Source organism: Myotis brandtii, unplaced genomic scaffold, assembly GCF_000412655.1.
Source record: "Myotis brandtii unplaced genomic scaffold, ASM41265v1 scaffold1403, whole genome shotgun sequence".
In the NCBI taxonomy this organism is placed as follows: domain Eukaryota; kingdom Metazoa; phylum Chordata; class Mammalia; order Chiroptera; family Vespertilionidae; genus Myotis; species Myotis brandtii.
In genome coordinates this window covers 109882-124961 of record NW_005355009.1, presented here as the reverse complement: position 1 = coordinate 124961, position 15080 = coordinate 109882, and the positions used below count along the sequence as shown (strand labels likewise).

The 15080-nt window shown below is 41.7% G+C and overlaps 1 pseudogene; it reads right to left on the bottom strand.

The window, feature by feature from the left end:
• Positions 1 to 11455: 11455 nt before the first annotated feature.
• Positions 11456 to 15080, bottom strand: part of LOC106725171 — a 13839-nt pseudogene continuing 10214 nt past the window's right edge.

The following is a 15080-nucleotide window of genomic DNA, read 5'->3' as shown; positions in this document are numbered from 1 at the left end:
TGCACATAGTAGGCATTCAAAAAGCTTGGGAATGCATGAATGACACACTTAGAATACTAAGAAAAGTTATCTCATTCCTGAGCCTTATTTTAAAACTTGAGGGTACACCCTTCCAAAAAGACGAATTATAGAAAGAATAAAAATTACTGTTACTAAGACACCAAGAGTAAACCCACCATAAATCAATCTCCGGGGGAGTTTTCATGGCCAGGAAGTTGGAAATGACCACTCGCATATTTATAAAGAAATATTATCACAAGCTTTCTTATCTCCAGCTTGTTTTCCTAAAAGCTCATTTGTCTTTCCTAAAGAAAGTTATTTGTTCTTCCCATAGAAGCCTTTTCTCCGCTCCTTCTTTTCCCTGCTAAGTTAGATACATATGCCTCAAACTTTAACCACTCAGCTTCTAGCTACTTCCATATGAATAAACCCTTTTTCTCCTGTCAATCTGGCAGTTTAATTCGCAGGTCTCCAGGAACTATACCTAAGAGGGCAGAACAAAAGTTGTTTCCTCCTCAGACAGTTCATATGCCATGTATCAATATGGACCATAAACTTGTAGGTTTTTGTGATTATGGTAACACATACTGCAGTTCATGTCACAGTCCTCTCTGGTGGGGCACATTAATGGTTTCTAATTTTTTACTATTTTTAAATCTCACCTCCTTCGTGCCACTTTCTCTCACCTTCTCTGCCAGAGAAGATATATACACATATACAAATGCATGACTATCTACATATGTAAAATTTGCCATATTTGTTGTCTAGATCTTCAAAAGAAATACCAGGCAGTGCTGCTCGTCTGAGTCTCACTTCTCTGGAGCAAATTAATTTAGGCACCAGTCATAAACTTTACGATACCTAGACTTCTCAGACTCTAAACATGAATAGACGTTAATAACTAGCCACACAAACCTGCTGGGCAATAAAGAGAGCTGAGGTTGGTCTGCCCAATAGAAATGCTTGCTTTGACTTGAGCTTTCCTCTCCCAGAGCTTCTGTGTCACCAGTTCAGTACATACAAGAATGAAGAGTTAACAAGGAAAATTTGTCATAGTTACTCATCTTCTGTTCTGATGCTTGGCTTTTAAAATTCAGAAGCAGCCATTGAAGCATATTTGGCACTTCAAAGTTCTGCCATAAAGTGTATAGGCTCAGTTTATATGATCATTTGGTTTATAATGATGATTACATAATTACTATGTGAACAGCAGCATACTTTTGGACTAACATGTGACCCTTAGCTCTGAGAAATGTATAATATATTGGCAAAAGGAGAAACCCAAACAACAAGGCCTGAGGAGCTTATAAATAATCATTGTGAATCTTGATAATAAAAACATGGAGCAGGCCCTGTCTAGGGAGCTCAGTTGGTTAGAGCATTGTCCTGATACACCAAGGTTTTGGGTTTGATCCCCGGTCAGGGCACATACAAGAATCAACCCATGAATGCACAATTAGTAAAACAAAAGTCTCTCTCTCTCTAAAAATCGATTAAAAATATTTTAAAGACATGGAACATAAATTTTTTGACATAAAATTTTGGAGCAATTTTTCCATAACCTGGAACATAGATTAGCACAAATTTGTATGAATTCATTCTAGAGAATTCTGCAGACTCTCTTATAAACCAAGACAGTCTAAAAAACAAAACAAGTTTGGGGTATAGGAAAGGCCCTTCCATGTTCAAATAGCTAAGCTAAGAAATGCTCTCTGTTACTCTCTCTCAGAGCATCGAGGAATGGTGAAAGCCAGGAGAAAAAATAGGACTGGCAAACTTAGAATCAGTAAAATGAAAGGGAGATCAGAGAAGCAGGGTTGGAATGTACCAATTATAAAGGGCTTTGGCTTTTACTCTAAGAGAAATAGGAAAGTACATGAATGTAAGCTGGGAAATTTTAAATAATAGAAATGTATATTTTCAGCAAAGCATTCCTACCTCCTAACCCCAAACTTCCCAGAGATTGATGCCATTTTGGGTTATGTCTTTCCAGAAGTTTTTCTATGTGATTATATTCATAGATGGGTACATTTAAAAATATATAGTTTTGTTGTGTGACAGGTATGTATGTGTGTGTGTGTGTATGTGTGTGTGTATCTATGTGCATGTGTTTTAACTTTTAAATACCCTGTTCTAATTAGCAATTTGCTTTTTACAATTAATATGTCTTGGAGATCTTTCTTTGTTAAAATAGTACATATATTTCTATTTCATTCTTTTGAACTGTTCTGTAATATTCCATTGTATGCGTTTGCTGTTTTATTTAACCTTACTGGTAAACATTTAGGTCTTAATTTATTTTCTCTCTTTTTTCTTTCCTTCCTTCCTTCCTTCCACTTTTTCTTCCTGTTCTTTTTTCCCCCATCTTTCTTACTTCTTTTCTTTTCCCCCATATTAAATTACTATTGTCTTAATATTATATTTAATAACATAAAATTACATGTTACATGGAATATGGGAGGAAATTTGAAAATTAAAGCTTGTGTTACCTTCTGTTAGAAAAGCAATACATCTTGTCAAAATTGGAATCACTTAGATTTGCCTCATTGGAAAAGAGGCTTAAGGTTACTTCTTAAGCAAGGACTTATCCAGTGTTTATTGTTCTGGAATAAATGAAATCATGAGGGCTTGAGCTTAGTTAGTCCAAGCTTTGCTAAGAGGTTATTCGGTCACTTTAGCCAACTCAGTCATAGATCTAGGTCAGTAGGAAGCAAGAATCCTATATCCACAATCTGTTTCTTCTATGTTGGGCTCTCTCTTCTCCCATTACCTACAGCCTGAACCAACATGGCATTCAGCCACCACTGTCGTTAGGGCTTGTCAACCCAACCTTGATGTCAGCCCTCAACAGAGTTTAGATGAAACTTAGAGCCATGGTTATTTATTTTTAATATATGTTTAATGGTCCTTAAACTTATGTTTGCAAGGTTAGCTTTCTTTGGTTTAGAATAAACCTTGGAATAAAGGTCCTGCCACCTCTCTGTATATGTCTGCATTTCTTTTAAACGTGCCATCGATTAGGAAGTTTGTAAATTTGTGCTGATCTGGGTGTTCCCTCCCAGGCCTCCCTTACATACGGACAATTGCACTAGTAGCATAATGTACACAGGCCTTGGTCAATGAAATACCAGGGAGATAGAGCTGCCTCTGCTCTGCCCACGCTTACATCACAAAATGGTGAACTGTGCAATAACGAGGAAAATTGTCACAAAGGATCACATTAGTATCACGTAAATAATGTTGTGCTTATTCATGTTTGTGATAAAGAGTGAAATGGGATTAGAGACCTTGCTGGTACCCGTGGGTGTCAATAAATGCCAGTTCCTCTCCTCTATTCAAAATGAAATAATTACCCTTATGAATTTAACCTGTTTAAAAGGTAGAACACATTTAAAAGACCATATACAGGCTGGGGCAAAAGTAGGTTTACAGTTGTTCAGATGGGAAATAATACAATAATTAATCTATATATATAAAAAGCCAGGTGTCACGACCAGAACGACCGATCAACCAGTCGCTATGATGTGCATTGACCACATCTCAGTCCCTCCTCACAGCCCGCAGACTCCCATCGCTGGATGGCCACTGGGGAACCACGGGGAACCGGGCTGGGTGGTGGTGGACCAGGACTGGGGACTGGTGTGTGGGCAGAAGGCAGACCTCTTGGTCCCTCCCCCTGGTTGGCAGGCTCTGATCGATCTTTAGTTTCTTCGGAAAGGTACGTGGCGCGTCCACTGCGCAGCCTCCTGGGATGCGGACTCACCTCTGTGAGAGGCTCTGGAGCAGAGACTTCAACAAGGACTTCAGCACCTGCAGCCACCCTCAGCCTTCCCTGCTGGGAGGTGGACGGAGAACAACAGCTTTAAAGCACAAACACCCTCCTCAGGAAGAACCCACCACCTTCCTACTCCACAGCCGCTTCCATGTCTGCAAGAAACTGCAAGTGCTCCTCCCTGCGGGATGGGCGGGGCCAGAGCCTGAGCTGAGCGGTTTGCCATGGGGAGGGACCGAGCCAGGCGGCTGGGCCAGTGCAGGGACAGAGGGAGGGAGGGCCGGGCAGGAGCAAGGGGGCAGCCCTGGTTCCCTGCACCTCTTCCCACAGGCATAGCCCTTCTTGGTTGAGTTTCCCACGGCATTGTTAGGGTTTTGGCTGGTGATGCCGGCTGTGAAAGGATTCACAAGGGAGAGGAGAGACGGGTGCAGAGAGAGGGCGTTTATTTTACTTCTTTAAAGGGAGCAAAGGGCCAGGTGCCCTTTGATGGCACAAGGCACCTAAGGCAGAGTGGGCTGTTCTTTTGATCGACGAATGGCAAACGAGGAACCAGGGTGGGTGGTAGCAGCGGGGCTGTACAGAGGACTGGCAAGCGGGTGGAAGATGGCCCTGACTGCAGGCTAGGCCTAGGGACCCTACCCGCGCACGATTTTGTGCGCTGGGCCTCTAGTAAATAATAATACAAGAGTAAATTGTCTCATGTACTCACAGCTGTAAACCTACTTTTGCCCCACTCTGTATATTCTCAGAGATGGCAGCAGTTTTATTCCAAGGTTTGTGCTAAATCTTGTTTCTAGCTGGAATAAAGAATAATCTCACACATATTTCAAAGATTTGTTGTGTTCAGTGATTAAAATGCAAATTTATTTTAAGAAGTTATCTGTTATTTTTTGCGTTATTTTCTCTTCTAAGTACTTAAAGTGCAATTACTACCATGAGAGAGGAGGGAATCCCCTAAATTAAAAAGTAATCCTCACATTAAAACAAAACACAACAACCTCAGAAGAGTTATTTCTTAATGATTACAGAGTTTCTGTTTAAAGTGATGAAAAAGTTTTGGAAATAGATAGTGATGATGGTTACATAACATTATGAATGTAATTAATGCCACTGAATCAGACACTTAAAATGGTGAAATGGCCAATTTGCTGTTATAGTTTGCTCCAATAAAAGTGAATAAAAATAAATAGATGGACTTTCTTAGCAATGTCAAGATTTTTAAACTTTCATTTCATTTCAAGAAATACTTATTGAATGCCTCATTGGTGCTTCCGTATGCACAACAGAGGGATGGTTGGAGACAGTGACTTAAACATAAAGAGAACTTACAGCGTGGCCCGTTCAGTAGTCAGTATTTCACGGCTCTCATATTACCAGGTCAACTTTACAAGGCAGGCACTGCTACTATCGCCATATTATATTTATTTTATAGTTGAGAAGGCTCGGATGAAAATACTTGTCAAGGCTAGTGAAGAGAGGGAGCGAACCATCATCATGCTTTCAGAATATGGAATGCCTGTGTACTTCGCTCTTAGCTTCCTGGTTCAGAAAAGGAGAACATTGAGAAGGATAGCATGTTCTAAATATAACTTCTCTCCCCTCTTCAAATCTGCTGGGGACCTTTGCACTGAAACCTAACGCTGGCTTTGCTTTGCTTTCTTTCACTTCCTTTCCAAGTCTGTGTTGTCTTCTCGCCTGTACTTTTTTGCTAGAAGGCAGGGCCTATGGAAGGAGACCCCCCAGTTACTTCAGAGCTAGCCTAAGACAGGAAGTTTACACAGAGCGAAACTATTTGCTAGAATTGGTTTTGACCCCTCTTCAAGTTGTTAGCATTGGAGATGCTGTCGTCAGGATTCCATTGCACAAAGAGAAAGATATAAAAATATCTCCCTGACACGTGGATTTCCTTCTGTTTCCCATCCCCCTGCCAGGAACGCCGGAAAAGGATCCCAGGCAGACTTTTGGTCAGTGTGAATCCCAGGGGTTGAGGAGGAAATGCGGACAATAAGCAGCTAATGGAGAGAAAGGGGACTCAGGGAGGTCTGAGAAGGGTCCTTTTCGCCCTGGGCATTTCCTCAAGGCCAGGGCAGCTGTGGACTGCCCCAGCTGTCTGGTTGCGGGACCTGCCCTGGGCTGATAGGTTTCCTCTCTGACTTTCTCTTGCCTCTGAGAGCCTGCAAAGGGCAGTCCCTGGACTTAAGGGACATGGATCTTGACTGAGGTCTCCATAGGGAGGCTTTCACGTGTGTCACCACTGCTTTGCCGGCTACGGTGTGGGCTGCTTTCCTACCAACATCAACATAATTGAGGTGAGTTGTTTGGCTGTTTTTGTTTTTCCAAATGTTCACCCTGCATGGAGAATCTTGATCTCTTTTTGGCATGCGGTTTAACAAATGTGCCACTTGAATCAGTACTTCTCATACTTTAATACACGAATCACCTGGAGATCGTGTTAAAGTTCAATGGGTGTGGGGTGGGCCTGGGGTTCTGCATTTCTGACGAGGTCCCAGGTGGCTCCAGGAATCAGGTTGTGAGTAAACAAGGGCTTAAACCCTCTGGGTGTTTTGCTTTTGGGGGTGACATGGGTTGGAGAAATGCTGTTCGAAGGAAGGAGTTGGCCGACCGCATGATTTATGTAGAGTTCCTGAGAAAAAACCACAGCATCCTGCCCTGGTTATACCCTATGTAGCCTTCTCTGAGGGAGTATCTCTAAGTGTGGGGGTTCCTGTTGGACAGTTCTTGGTGTGGTAAACCAAGTCACCCCAAGTGAGAGGAGCTGCCGGGCTGCTCCTTATATTGCACAGGCCACTTGGAGCAGAGCCAGACTTTTTTTGGTAATTTTTAAAATTTGGGGATTAAGTGTCCACAGCATGCCTCACACTGGTGTGGTTAGTGATCACTTTGAACATTTTCGCTTCAATTAAAAATTGGGGCCCTGGCTAGTGTGGCTCAATTGGTTGAGTGTTGTCCTGTGCACTGAAAGGTTGCCAGTTCGATTCCTAGTCAGGGCACATGCCCAGGTTGAGGGTTCGGTTCCTGGTCAGGGTGCAACCAATCGATGTTTCTCTCACATCAATGTTCCTCTCTCTCTTTCTCTCTTTCCCCCCCTCTCCCTTCCTCTCTCTCTAAAATCAATTTAAAAAACTAATTGGTGTCTTCCTTGTACTACAGTGGGGCCTTGACTTACGAGTGTCCCCACTAACAAGTTTTTTGAGATACCAGCTGTCTCTCGGCAGATTTTTTGCATTGAGTTGATTGAGTAATTTGAGTTAAGGAGCTCCTTAACGAGCTCGGTCTCGGAACGAATTAAACTCGTAAGTCAAGGCCCCACTGTATTTGGAAGTAAAGATTGTAAAGCATATGAACCTATTACATTGTTTAAAATCAATTTGAGTAAAGAATATAATGTTTTATCTTCTTGTGAGAGGCCTGTGTTCCTCTTTACGCTGAGTAGCTCCTTGTCCTAAATAATATATGTTCATCTGAAAGTAGCTTTTTCTGTTGTTAATACTCACCGTGGATATTTCTTCCATTGAGTTTTAGAGAGTGGAAGGAAGAAGAGAGAGAGAGAAACATCAATGTGAGAGAGACATATTGATTGATTGCCTCCCGAACCTGCCCTGACTAGAGCTGGGGATGTGCCCTTGACTGAAATCGAACCCAGGACCCTTCAGTCTGAGGACCTTTCAGTCTATCACTGAGCCAAATCGGCTAGGGCTGAAAGTAGCTTTTAATTCAAAGACAAACCAAGAGGGGGGGCGGGGGAGAATAAATAAATGGGAAAAAGGTACTTATTCTGTCCTTAGTTGAAGGGAGAGCATAGCAATGGGAGTAAAAATGGGGAAAGGAGAGTGTTCGCTGGGGAAGTCACAACTTAGCAAAATTAATGAAAGAAACCCCGAACCCAGAAATAGAATTCTTTCCCACCCATGCATGGCAGTTCTTCTAGCATAGTAGCTTGTGTTTTCCTCAGCTGAAGAAATGTGCTTGAGACACAATAAGTAAATTATAAATTGTGTCATTTTAATAAATATGCTGAAAACACTCGTCATTAAAGTTGAAGATTATGCAATGGAATGAAAGGTCAGAGGTGTAAGAAGGCCTCATGAGGCCCAGAATGAACCTATGAAACCATCCCAGATGGAGGGGAATTGCTTTTGTTTGAAAAAAGCTTTAGCCCAGCTGGCTTGGCTGAGTGGTTGAGCATCGGTTCGATTCCCGGTCAGGGCACGTGTGTGGGTTGCAGGCTCAATCCCCAGTGGCGGGTGTGCAGGAAGCAGTCAATCAATGATTCTCTCTCATCCTTAATGTTTCATTCTCTCTTTCCCTCTCCCTTCCTCTAGGAGATAAATAAAAATATATTTTTTTTAAAAAAAGAAAAGAAAATAGCTTCAAATGACATTCCTTTATGTCATGGCATATGACCAGGGGTGTTTAAAAGTTTAACAACCTGTGTGGCAGGAACATTGACCAATCAGAACAGAAGCTACTGTAAATAACGCACACCACAGCAGACCTCTGGTAGGCAGTAAGAACATACTGGGCTGAATATTAGCCTAACCTAAGCTATCCCAGGTTTTAATTAACCATTTTTTTTTTTTTTGTGGGGAGAAAATGCAAAGCTTCAAATGAGCTCAGAGACATATAGTATAGTAAATCCTCACTTAACATCATTGATAAGTTCTGCAACTTCAAGCAAAACGACGTATAATCAAACAATTTTACCATAAGCTGATTGATATAAAGAAGAGTTAAGTTGCTATGGCATCTCATCAATGTTATAATGGAACAACTTTGAACAAAATGACAATATTTGTTATTTGAGGACCTGGCCTAATACTCTTAGGTGAGGCCACTCTCTCTCTTTTCAAGCCCAGAGCAAACCCTCATTCCAGCTGTGTATCCTGCAACCTACACTATAGAGAGTAGAGTTCTCTTACATCACTGCAAGATTCAAAATCCTGTTTCTTGAGCAGGATTAGAGAAAATGCATATATTCTTCTATAAAGAGTTAGAGCAGAAATGAAATTTGATCGCCATGCTGTCCTTTCATACAAAGCATTACCTCATACATTGTCCCACTTGATTTTTCACACCTGTCTTGGAGTATAAATCCAGGGAGTTATTATTTTAACCTTTCAATGAAGAAACTGAGGCTCTGATTAAATAATTTCCTGAAAGGCACACAGCTGGATAGTGGGCGAGGTTTAATCTTAGGCCTATTGGCTCTAAATCAGCGGTTCTCAACCTGTGGGTCGCGACCCCTTTGGCGGTCGAACGACTCTTTCACAGGGGTCGCCTAAGACCATCCTGCATATCAGATATTTACATTACGATTCATAACAGTAGCAACATTACAGTTATGAAGTAACAACGAAAATACTTTTATGGTTGGGTCACAACATGAGGAACTGTATTTAAAGGGCCAGAAGGTTGAGAACCACTGCTCTAAATTCAGGTTAATCCTGTACTTTTCTTTAGCATCCTCATAAGACCTCTAACAGTCTATACTGTTCTGTACTAGGGTTTGCCTTCATTTTATATCATAATTTGAAACTTTTGTGCATTAAAAAGAATCCCTTTTCTATTTCTTTTATTGTAAAATATTTTTATTGATTTCGATAAATCAGAGAGAGAAAGAGAGAGGGAGAGATAGAAACATCAATGACGAGAGAGAATCATTGATCAGTTCCCTCCTGGATGTCCCCCACTGGAGATCGAGCCTGCAACCCAGGCATGTGGATGCTCAACCACTGAATCACACCAGCCAGGCCTTCTATTTCTTTTGTCAAAATATCATGTGTTGTCTTAGCTTTGCCTCCATTAAGGCCTTTAATCCCCAGGAACAAGTGTTTAAAGGCAGGGCTTCTCAAAACTGTATCATACTTAAACACCACCCGGCCGCTTGCTGACATGCAGATCCTGGGCCCCAGCTCCATAGATTCTGATTCAGTGGGTCAGGGCTCAGGTCTAAGAATTTGCGGTTCTAGTAAGCATCCAGGTGATCTTAGTGCTACCATTCAGAGACCACACTTTACACAGCTTCAGTCAATAATTTAAAATAGCATCTGTATAGTTTAGAGGGGGCTTAGTGTGCTTAATAACAGATTATGGAGCTAGACTTCCTGGGTTTGAATACTGACGCTATCACACATGCAAGCTGTGCGATCTGGGGGAAGTTAACACTTCTGTGCCTGTTTCTTAATTTGTAAAATGGTTCAGTGATACTGCCTACTTTACAAGCTAGTTGTGGGGATTAAATGACTCAACAGGGCTGGGCACAGACTATCTCCATGTGTTTGCTCTTGTTATTATAAGTCTTGCTCAATTCATAATTATACTTTATGCTAGAAACACCAACAATACTAGTAAGAATTCACCCAGATACCAAATGCTCTTCTTTGATATAGATGTTACCCCAGGGGTTTAATCATGAGTTAAACAGGTTCTCATGTGTGTGTGTGAGTAGATGTTCTGGGCTGTCAGCTAGCACTTCCCACCAAAAGGAAAGAGAGCAAATGACGCTGAGAATTTGGCAAGGGCCTGATTAGATAGGGCCTTACCTACTGTTCTAAAAGTTTGGATTTGACTCTGACAGTGATGAAAGCCATTCATATAGTTTGAAGCTGAGATGAGCATTCAGAATTGCATTTTAGAAATGTCTCACTCTGCCGGTGTGGCTCAGGGCCTAAGTAGCAGAGCAGCTTCTTTTGAAGCCTGGAGGCCTTTTTTTGTACCTGGCCCCACCCAAAAATGGCAGCTTTACATATCATCAGATGAAAGGGTCAAAGCACATGTGCAACGATTGCATAGGCTGCCTTCAAATTTCAAAGAGGCCCACCAAATATGGTGTGTGTGTTTTTTCCCTTTGTGGTGGGAAGTGCAAAGGTACAGCAACTTGTGTCTCATTTTAGAAAGGCTGTCCTAACATGCGCCCGATGGAATAGACCTACTAAGTTTTGGAGGGTTTAACTCTTACCCTTTGGAATCTATATGTGTACATAAGGTATTTTTGATGCTTATTTTTTTCTGCATACCAGATCTAATTGGCATAATGACATTCGTATATAGGATCAGGATGGTGTCCTCTGGGATATCAAGACCATCAAGGTTCCTTTTAACTATATTATGATGGCAGGAGAGAGGACAGAAGCATAAATGTATACTGTTGTTCCTGTTATGTAAATGCAAATTTTATTTGACTTCCCTTATTGCTTAGAAAGGAAAGGAAAGCATTTGATAGGTCAATAGTTGAATATCAGGTACAAGATGCTGTGTTGACTGTCTCCACTAAAGATACCATATCTTGAACTGCTGCTGAGATTGGCATCACCACCTGATTAAGATCATACTAATCTAATGTCATTCTGACTTTTAATGATCCATCTGACTTTTGTACCAGCTAAAAGGGTGAGTCTGGAGGAATCTCTGCCCCTATATCATAATCTCTGTTGTCAGCATTAATCCCTACAACCCCCTCAGGGACGTGGTATTACTTTTGGGTTCCAGTCTTGGTAGAGGAGAGGCAGGAGTGAGAGAGCAGTTCCGGGGGATTCCATTTGACGCTCCCTACCATAATAGCTGTCACTCCATGTGGCGATCCATGGTTAGGCTAACTTAGGCCAAGACTTCATCTATCTGCTGATTTCCATAAGCCCCTATTCTGAATTTTCTTGATATTTGCTCTCCTTTATCTGTTAGTTATAAAATCTTATTTTTGATTGGACTCAGACTTAGATGTAGAAGCTCTCAGAGAGGACAGTCTACGTCTCTTGGCAATCTGTTCCTGGCGTTTTTCTTTGGCCTCCTTTCATTCTCTTAGCCCAAAGTTTAGCATATTCTTCGGCCTCTTCCTTATTTTGCTTAGTACATTGTTTCTTCGGAGCAATATGCTGCGTTTGTGTTGCAGGACACGAGGAGTAACAAGATGCTGAATCTTGGGTGCTTTAGTCCTAGGTTTCAGACCTTCTTTGTTTAGAGGCTTTCTCACAACATATTTGCGAACACCATCTTCTTTAGAGAGATTGCAAAGTTTGTGGATTCTGCTAGCTCTTTTGGGCCCCAGGAGTCGAGGCATAGTGTTATCAGTGAGACCAGGAATATCCCCCCCCCCCCTTTTTTTATAGTGACCAAGTTGAGAACACTGAGATTGGCATCCACAATGCAGCCCCAAATAGATTTTCATTTTCTCTTTCCAGTTCTCCTTGGTCTATAATTGGAGTGCCTCTTGCTCAGCAGCAGGTGGACACAGCCACGGGTCAAGACACCTTACTTCATGGGGAAACCTTGTTTGTCGTTCCCACCACTGATTTGAACCACACAATCCTTCCATTCTTCACCCAGAGCGCCAGCAGCGACTTCTGTGGCCATACACTTCTCATAAAAGGTACGAAGTTTGCGTTCATCGTCCACTTCGATGACTTTCTGGCAGCCGGTGGCCGGGAAAGAGATGTTGAACTTTATCCTGAAGAAGCAGAAAGCCCCCGAGGTGCCATGAAAAAGAGCTATTTTGAATTTTTTAACCTTGTGGCATTTTGTCACTACTGAGGTTCAATGTAATTTCACAGGAAGTATTTAATAATCCCCAGAAGTGTTGGATATTTCCTTTGCTCAAGTGTAAGGTATAGTCACCCAGAAAATCTCTCTGGGGCTGTACTTTTTAAGAGAAATCCCTGGGCCAGAATGATTAGCAACATCTGGGAATTCATTAAAAATACGAATTCGTAGGTATTACTCCAGTTCTACTAAATCAGAATCCTGGGGCATGGTTCCAAGAATGAGTGTTTTAATGAGAGTCCAGCACATTAAAAGACTGGGAAGCACTGTCTTCGATCAGTGGTTCTCAACCAGGAGTGATTTTGCCCCTCAGGTAGGGCTGCCAAATAGCCAACAGGGTACCCAGTTAAATTTTAATTTCATATAAACAACAAATAATGCTTTAGCATAAGTATGCCCTCATGCAATGATTTGAATCTGAAACCCAAATTTAATCTGTATTTTACTTGCTTAATCTGGTAACCCAGGGAATATTTGGCAATGGTTTGCCAATCATTTTGCCTGTTACAGCTGGCGGATGGGATGTGTGTGTGTGCTACTGACATCTAGTGGGCAGAGACCAGATATGCTGCTAAACATCCTGCAATGTACCCCAAATAACCCAGCCCAAAATGTAAGTAATGCCAAGGAGCTCTTTAAGGATGCTGGAACCTGCCCCACTAATGCACTTCCTAATGTCTTGGTGAAAGGAGCGTCTTTCAGACCTTCCCAAAGGGATCTAGTTTGGACGTGACTGAGCAAGTTGCACATTATGAGTCTATTTCTCCTTTCCCAACGCTTGCTGGCATTTCAACCTCATTAACTCTAGGCTTTCATTAAGTCCAGGCTTTCATTTAGCTGACCTTTTCAAACTGTTAGCACTATCCCCAGTATTCCAACCAACATGTTATACTCCAAGTCCGTGTATTTATTTGAGATTTTGTTTTGTCTTTTGAGGTCCACCTTTGTATTTCTGTAGTGTCTGTTGTCACGCCAACTCTTTCATTTCTGATTTTATTTGGGCTTTCTTTCTTTTTTTTCTTGAATCTGGTTAAAGTTTTATCAGTTTTGTTTATCTTCTCAATGAACCAGCTCTTGGTTTCATTGATCTTTTATATATATTTTAGATTCTATTTCATTTATTTCCACTCGGAGCTTCTTTATTTTCTTCCTTCTACTCACTTTGGGCTTTGTTTGTTGCTCTTTTTCTAGTTCCCTTAGGTGTAAGGTTATATTGTTTGAAAAATTTTCATGTCAATTAATTGGGCTTGATTATTATATTTTATCCCTGTTGTCTTAATACCCTTAGAATCTACACCCTCAGTTCCTCCCCAGGCTTCTGCAGATGCAGGTTGGCAAAGTCATGTAATCCTGTTAGGGGATAAGCTCTCTTCCAGAGCAGGCCTGGCGCTGCCCTCTATGGGGTATTGTTCCAGTTCTCTGTCGCTGCATACAAACCACTCTATAACTAAGAGGCTTAAAACAACAACTTAGTGTTATGTCTTCTGGTTCTGGTTGGGTGAGAGAGAATGGGAGATCGACTGGGGATGCAAGTATAGAGAATTCTTTTGAAGAGTTTTGTTGTAAAAGAGGGCAGAGCAATAGAGCAGTGGTCAGAAGATGTGAGATGAAGAGAGATGTTGGAGAAGAAATCAATAAATAACAGCATGTTTGTATGCTGTTGGGAATGATTCAGTAAAGAGGGACAGATATAGTTGCAGATAAACTTCTATAGATACATACGTATACGATATGTAAAATATAGCATATATAGAATGCTATCTATATCTATATCTGATGATGTAGAAGAGAAAGGGGGAAATTGTTCTCATTGAGTTGGAAAGGGGGTGGGATTTACTGCAAATGAAGATGTTGCCTTAGGCCTTAGACAGGAGCATGGACAGTTCATCTACCAGTGGTCGGCAAACTGTGGCTTGGCAAACCATGGCTCACGAGCCACATGCGGCTCTTTGGCCCCTTGAGTGTGGCTCTTCCACAAAATACCGGCTCTTCCACAAAATACCGACTTCTGCGCATGGACCACGAAGTTTCAATCACACTGTATGTGCACGCCCGCACGTGGTATTTTGTGGAAGAGCCACACTCAAGGGGCCAAAGAGCCGCATGTGGCTCGAGAGCTGTGGTTTGCCGACTATGGATCTTGGCCACAGTCATAGGAGGGAAGGCAGAGTATGCTCATAGGTGGGCAGATATGGTGCAGGGAACCTAGACCTATCTTCCTCTTGCTTCAATTTTCTTAATAAAGTAGGGAAGTAGGTTATATATAAGCTGAGAATGACTACGGGAGAGAGTACTGAGGAGGAAGAAATCATGAAATATTGAAATAGGATAATAGAAAAGTGAATGGGATAGGGAAACAAGGTAGGAGTTGCTGGGCACCATTGAGAAGTCCCAGGATCAAGATTCACCCAAAGGAGCTGAAAACTTGTCCTTACAAAAACCTCAACATGAATGTTCATAGCAGCTTTATTTATAATTGCCAAAATGGAAGCAACCAAGATATCCTTCGGTAGGTGAATGGATAAACTGTGGTACATCTAGACAATGGCGTATTATTCAGCGCTAAAAAGAAATGAGCTTACAAAGCCACTGTTCTCAAAACTGCCTGGTACTGGCACAAAAACAGACATATAGATCAATGGAATAGAATAGAGAACCCAGAAATCGACCCGAACCAATATGCTCAATTAATATTTGACAAAGGAGGCAAGAACATACAATGGAGTCAAGACAGTCTCTTCAATAAATGGTG